Source organism: Lepidochelys olivacea (genome assembly GCF_965140295.1).
Source record: "Lepidochelys olivacea isolate rLepOli2 genome assembly, chromosome: 27".
Lineage (NCBI taxonomy): Eukaryota > Metazoa > Chordata > Testudines > Cheloniidae > Lepidochelys > Lepidochelys olivacea.
In genome coordinates, this window is record NC_140437.1 from 14531163 (window position 1) to 14537162 (window position 6000).

The following is a 6000-nucleotide window of genomic DNA, read 5'->3' on the forward strand; positions in this document are numbered from 1 at the left end:
TGTATAATTTATTTTCATAAACTATAAAAAGTTACTAAATGGTAAACAGACTTGCAGGCCAATCTTTAAAAAAAATAGTTTTTTGATAAAAACATAACAAATGCACTTTGAGTGTGTTTGGTTATTTTTTGGGGTGGGTGGGCAGGAAGCAGGGCGTATCTGTGGATTAGTCCCAGAAGGGGGTTGTCTGTATATATTGTATTAATAGGCATGTTTGGCCTCTCGTATGGAAGCATTAGTAACTGCTGCAGATCTTGTCCAGGAAGCTGGTGTAAAATTCTCAGTTTTTTGTAAATTGTCAGGGAGGGAGACCTCTGACTTTTGTGTTTGTAACTCATTTTTATTGTCGTTTTGAACAATGGGTTTTTTGGGTGGGTGGGACGCGACAGGGGAATTTGAAATAAAATGGTTAGAAATTTGTTTCACAGACTCTGTCTTTAGATATTTCTCTCCCAGCCAGGATCCTGGACCAGTGCGGGTACTGTAACCCATTCCCACCCCATGTGGGGCTTTGTCCCTCTCTTGCACTGCTCAGCCTCTTTACTCCGGGAGCTGTAAAGCAACAGACCTGTTAGGAAGGACTCTAGAATGCGCCTGCCCCTGGAAGGGAAGCATGCCACACTGAATGGGATACACAACTGTCTGCCGTACTGTCCGCACACCCCATGGTACATGCTCCAACAGTTAAGCACCTGGAGTTAAGAGGACCCTTCAGGTTCCTCCATCGCTCTTCGTTTGGGTTTCTTGTGTCTTTCTCCAAAGCCCCTGGTATTGGCTGCTGTGGGTGGTAGGATGCTGGCCTGAAAGTGGGCTCGTCTGATCCGGTCCTAGAAATCTGTGCAAAGGCAGTTCTTCCCTTTCCAGGGCTCCAAGGATCCCTTCTGTTATCTGTCCCCTTTTCAACTCCCCAGTGTTTGCAGCAGGATGGGATGCTGAGGGAAGTCTTCCTCTTCCAGTCCTTGTCATCCAACACCTCCTGCTGTGAAATGCTGCAACACCTCAAGTGCTGGAATTGCACCTCCCTGCTCCCAATGTACTGTGCTCCCCTGACGAGGCTGAGCGGGGAGCCCTGCTGGGAGGACCCCACCCCGAAAAGGGCTGTTACTTACTCATCTGCCTTGTCCCAAAGCCATATAAATCCCAGGATGGGGGGGGGGGGGGCTGAGCTTTCCTTGCTCCCATGAGCGCCTGCGTTTACTGGCCTTGAGCGGGAGTGAGCAGGGGAACATGGGGCTTAACTTGTTTGGCCTGTGGGATGATGTTGGGCTGAAACATCAGCAGAGAGACGTGCTTGGGTGTGACTTCTGGGCTGGACGAACTGGGCGTGGTGATGATGGCAGTGGGATGGGGTTGCTGCTGGTGTGGGTCAGGGAACGGGAGGAGGGAACGTGTGTGCAGCGAAGTGTCTGGGGTGGCGGAAGCGCAGTGTCAAAGGTAAATGGGAGTGGAGGAAGGAGTGTAATGGAGAGAGGGGCAGTGATGTCATCTGTGGCCAGGGCAAGGGACCATGGGTGAGGACAGGCAGGAACATTAAGAGCGTTGCTTGGGTGACTGGAAGCTTGAGGGACTAAACCATTGTGGGCTGGGGGGCGAAGGGAGGACACATAAGTGTCTGTTATGGAGCTGCTCAAAGACCTGGCATGAGCTGGCCTGGGTATTGACTGACTCTCTGCCACCGTGAGGGAAGGATATTGACCTGGACGGGGGGCAGCAGAGGGCACAAGGACTGAAAGATCCTGGAGATTAGGGACCTGCTGCAGGGCAAGTGCTGGGTTCCTGGTGGGGAGGCGTCAGGCTCGGGGCATAGGACATTTCCGAGGGTCCCGAGAAGGGGCAGGCACCGGTGGCCTGTTCAGGGCTAATGCTGAGCGTGTAGCTAGTGCAGGTCTCCGAGAAGGAGCCATGTGTCCCCCATTGTACAGATGGGGGAACTGGGGACAGGGAGGGGAAGAAAATGGCCAGAGGTCACAAGGCAGCAGTGGAACCCAGGTGTCCTGGTTCCTGCTCTGGGGCTGTGCCCCATCCCCTGGTCTGCACCGTAGCCTCAGATCGTAGCCACTTCACTCCATGCTCTCTGATCCTGGAGCAGCAGCCGGGCCCGGAGCGTACAAGTGAGGGGTGGTTTGTAGCATTTCTCATTCCCCCTCCCCGGGTGCTACGGCTCAGCTGTGTCAATCAAACAGGGCCGTGGGGCGAGGGAATAAGGTACCAGGCAGTGGGCGTAGCCGGCTGGCGCTACCCTCCATCTAGGCCTGCCAGCTGCTATTGGCACTGATGGAGCCCCTTGGGAAAGCCTCTGGCCGTCCCTGTGAGCAGTGGCCTAGTTCAAGCAGGTGGCTGTTTGCCCAGACTGCTCCCCAAAATCCTCCTCCACTTGTGGCCCTGACACCAAGTGCCCGACCTTCGGCTGGTGAAGGGGGAAGCTGAGAGCAACCAGCCCCTTGGCCCTGCTGCCTGGAGTGAGGCTGGTGCTCGCTCATTGCACCGCACAGAGCTGAACTCCTGGGGCAGTGTGTCCTAGGTGACCCTCCCACCTGGCTCTGTGGGGGCTTCCTCTGACCTGTTACTGCCCCCCAGGCCACTTCGGCGGCTGGGCACAGCATGGAAGTGGGGGCAGGATTCGGGGGGAGGTGGAATTCTCTGCTGGGCCTGGTGCACCATCTTGTGCCCGAACTCTGCAACTGCCGGCAGCGTTTGTGCCTCAGCTATGACCCGGCGAGGCCTTGCAAGGCTTGAAACACGTGAATTTGGGCTGGCAGAGGGGTAGGAAAAGAAACAGCAGTTGTCGGGGGAGCTTTGCATCCCCTCCCTCAGCTGAACAGCTGCTAGGAAGGGGATTGCTCTGGAGCCAGGCATGGATGGCTGTGGGGAGCTGTGTGGCAGGGGGTGGTGTGGGGTGGCTCAGAGGGCGTGAGGCCCCCCCAAAACGGCAAGCCTGGGGAAGGAGTGGAATTTGCCTCCCTGTGCAGCCCCATTGGGTTTAAAAGAGAACTGGATAAATTCATGGAGGCTAAGTCTATTAATGGCTATTAGCCAGGATGGGTAAGGAATGGTGTCCCTAGCCTCTGTTTGTCAGAGGGTGGAGATGGATGGCAGGAGAGAGATCACTAGATTGTTACCTGTTAGGTTTACTCCCTCTTGGGCACCTGGTATTGGCCTCTGTCGGTAGACAGGATACTGGGCTGGATGGACCTTTGGTCTGACCCAGTATGTCCGTTATGTTGCTCAGAGCAAGGGGAGATTCCCTGGCCGAGGGAGACCTAGGTCCCTGAAGGAGGAGAGGGGATGCGTGGGGACTGGAATGGGGTCCATGTCAGGGGTGTGAGGATGGGTATTTGCCTCTCTCCCTCGGCGCCTCGGGTGTGGAGCAGGGAATTCTAACGTGCGGGCCATGCCGAAATCCTGATGGGGCCTCCTCAGTGGCTGGCTTTGGTGTGTGTAGTTTTCCCATCCCTGTGCAATGCCCCCCATGCGCCCTCCCACCCCAAACCAAACAAGAGCCGTGGGACACAGTGGGGGCTACTGGTGGAGTGATTTCCTGGCTGAGTACTGCTGAGAAGTGATCGAGGGGCTGCTGATGGCCGGCATAGGGCTGTCGAGGGAGAGAGATTTCAGAGTAACAGCCGGGTTAGTCTGTATTCGCAAAAAGAAAAGGAGGACTTGTGGCACCTTAGAGACTAACCAATTTATTTGAGCATAAGCTTTCGTGAGCTACAGCTCACGTCATCCGATGGAGGGAGAGAGAGGAGGTCTCTTCGGACCAGTCCTTATGTGGCCAACCAGCCCATGGCATCTGGCCCACGGGAGCGATGCTGAGGCTGGCCTGTGGCCCCGAGGGGTGTGCAAAGGGGGGAGCCCTGGACACTCGGTAACCTCGTCACAGTGGAAGGTGCACACCACCTCCTCGCCTGCCTGAGGAGCCGTGTGCAGGAGCGGTGGCTTGGAGCCCCCAGCAGGCAGGCGATTGCCCCGAGCCTGGCAGGGCTGGCTCTGGGTTCTGAGCTGGGTGCAGTGAAATCACGCTAGGAGAGCTGGGCCCCAATGCAGAGGGGCCAGGATGGAGCCTGCTCTGCTTTTGAAGAAACCAGGCCTGGGATTTTTGAAAGGGATCTGGGGCCAGAATCCCATTGACTTTCTATGGGAGCTGGGAACCTCAACTGGAAATCCCAGCCGCAAGCTAACTGCCCAACGAGCCCAGCCCCTGGCAGCCTGCCTTGCCCACAGGGTGGCCCCTGTGGGGAGCCAGGACACCAGCATTTAGCCTTCCCCTCCGGCTGCCCTGACCCTCCTCCTGGCTAAGGGCAGCTGCTCCTGCTGCAGCCAGATGGGGCAGCTCCCAAGTGAGAGCCCCAGCTAGGAATTTGCTCTCGCCCCTGCCTTGCCAGCGCCCCTGGGTCTGGGCCCACGCTGCCCTCAGGGCCCCGGGCGGTGGCTCAGCTCCTTGCTCCTGTTCTGTTTTAGCACTGAGCTGTTCCCCACCCCCACCGCCCCCGTCGGCGCTGGGAGGGAGCGTCAGAAGCCGGCTCCGAGTGCCTGTGGGGTGCGGCAGATCAAAGCCCGGAGAGCGACAGAATGGGGTGAGCGCTGTGAGAAGACTCCAGGCTCGCCAGCGTCTGCCAGGAGTGGGGGGAAAAGGGGGCTAGGGGAGGCTGGCGAGGCTGAGGGGCTCATCATGCACCCCCTTCCCGGCTTCGCTCCTTCCGTCAGCCTCTTGGAGTCTGTGCCGGCCGCACCCAGTGCTGCCCGAACCGCTGACCCAGGCTGTGGCGGAGAGGAGCTCGCAACACCTAGCTCTCAATGCAGGGCGGCAGAGCTGGCCCTATGGCACAGCTGGGGAGTCCAAGGCACAGGGGAGGGCGAAGGGATCTGGTCCGGCTGTGGGGCAGGCAGGCCCTGGTCAGACCCAGGAATAAAACTGAGGGCCCCTGGCACCAGAGCAGCCCCGGCCATGGAAGGGGCAGGTTATGGCTGTTCTGTATTTGGCTTGTGGTTGAGAGCGCTGGCCGGCACGTAGGTGTGCCAAGAGCACGATAGCCAGCCATGGCCCACAGTGCTAGGCACTGTACAGGCCCAGAAGAAAGCATCAACCCTCGCCCCACGGCTCTTGTTACGCTGAAGCGCAGACAAGATCTCTGCCTTGGGGGTGCCTAGCCCATGGGAGAGAGGCCCTGGCTGTCCAGGGCACAACCCTGTCCCCCTGTGCGAAGGGAGGCGGGCGTGAATGCAGCAGCTATTTTCTGGCCTGGGCACCATCCAGGGGTCATGAGCCCCCTGCCCTTGCTAAATACGGGGAATGACCCTCATCTAGGTAAGGCTTGGGAGCCCCTGGCCTGGAAACAGCACTGGCTGCGAGCAGGACCTTTAGAGTGCAGGGGCAAAGCCCAGGGCTGACGGAGGGACTGTACTGGGGGCCCACAGCACTCTGAGTTTGGGGGGCATCCATGGGCTGGGCTGGGCCGGCTTCTCAGCTGGTGCCGCTCCAGCCATCCATTTACCCAAGCTAAGGAGCCAGCCTCTGGTTGCCCATCAAATCCTCCCGCTGCTTCAGTGTGGGGTCGAGCGAGGCACAAATTGGATCCAGTGGTGGTCAGTGAGGCAGAGAGACTGGAACCCAGGCCCTTCCTGGCACCCAGACCTTTGCTCTAACCACTAGGTCCCATGGCTGCCTTCTGCGATGAGGGGTGAGAGCCTGTGTGGCAGCCTGGATCTCAGCATCTGTCCCCCTTCCGAGGCTGGAGCCCCATTGGCCCGGCATTGTCTGTGAGAACAAAGGGCCTTGTTGATGGATCTGCCAGACAGTCTCTCCCAGGCGGTGAACTTTGTATCCTGGGATTTTATTTGCTCCTCTGAATGTGGGGCTGGAGCTGGGATTTCCACCCACCCCCACCCCCCAGCCTGCTGAGTGTGTGTTGGAGAGCGGACAAAGGTGGTAGGGGCAGAGGGAGGGGAGAAGGGCTCTGCCAGCTGGCGTCTAGGGCCGGGCCATGCACCCAGCAGACA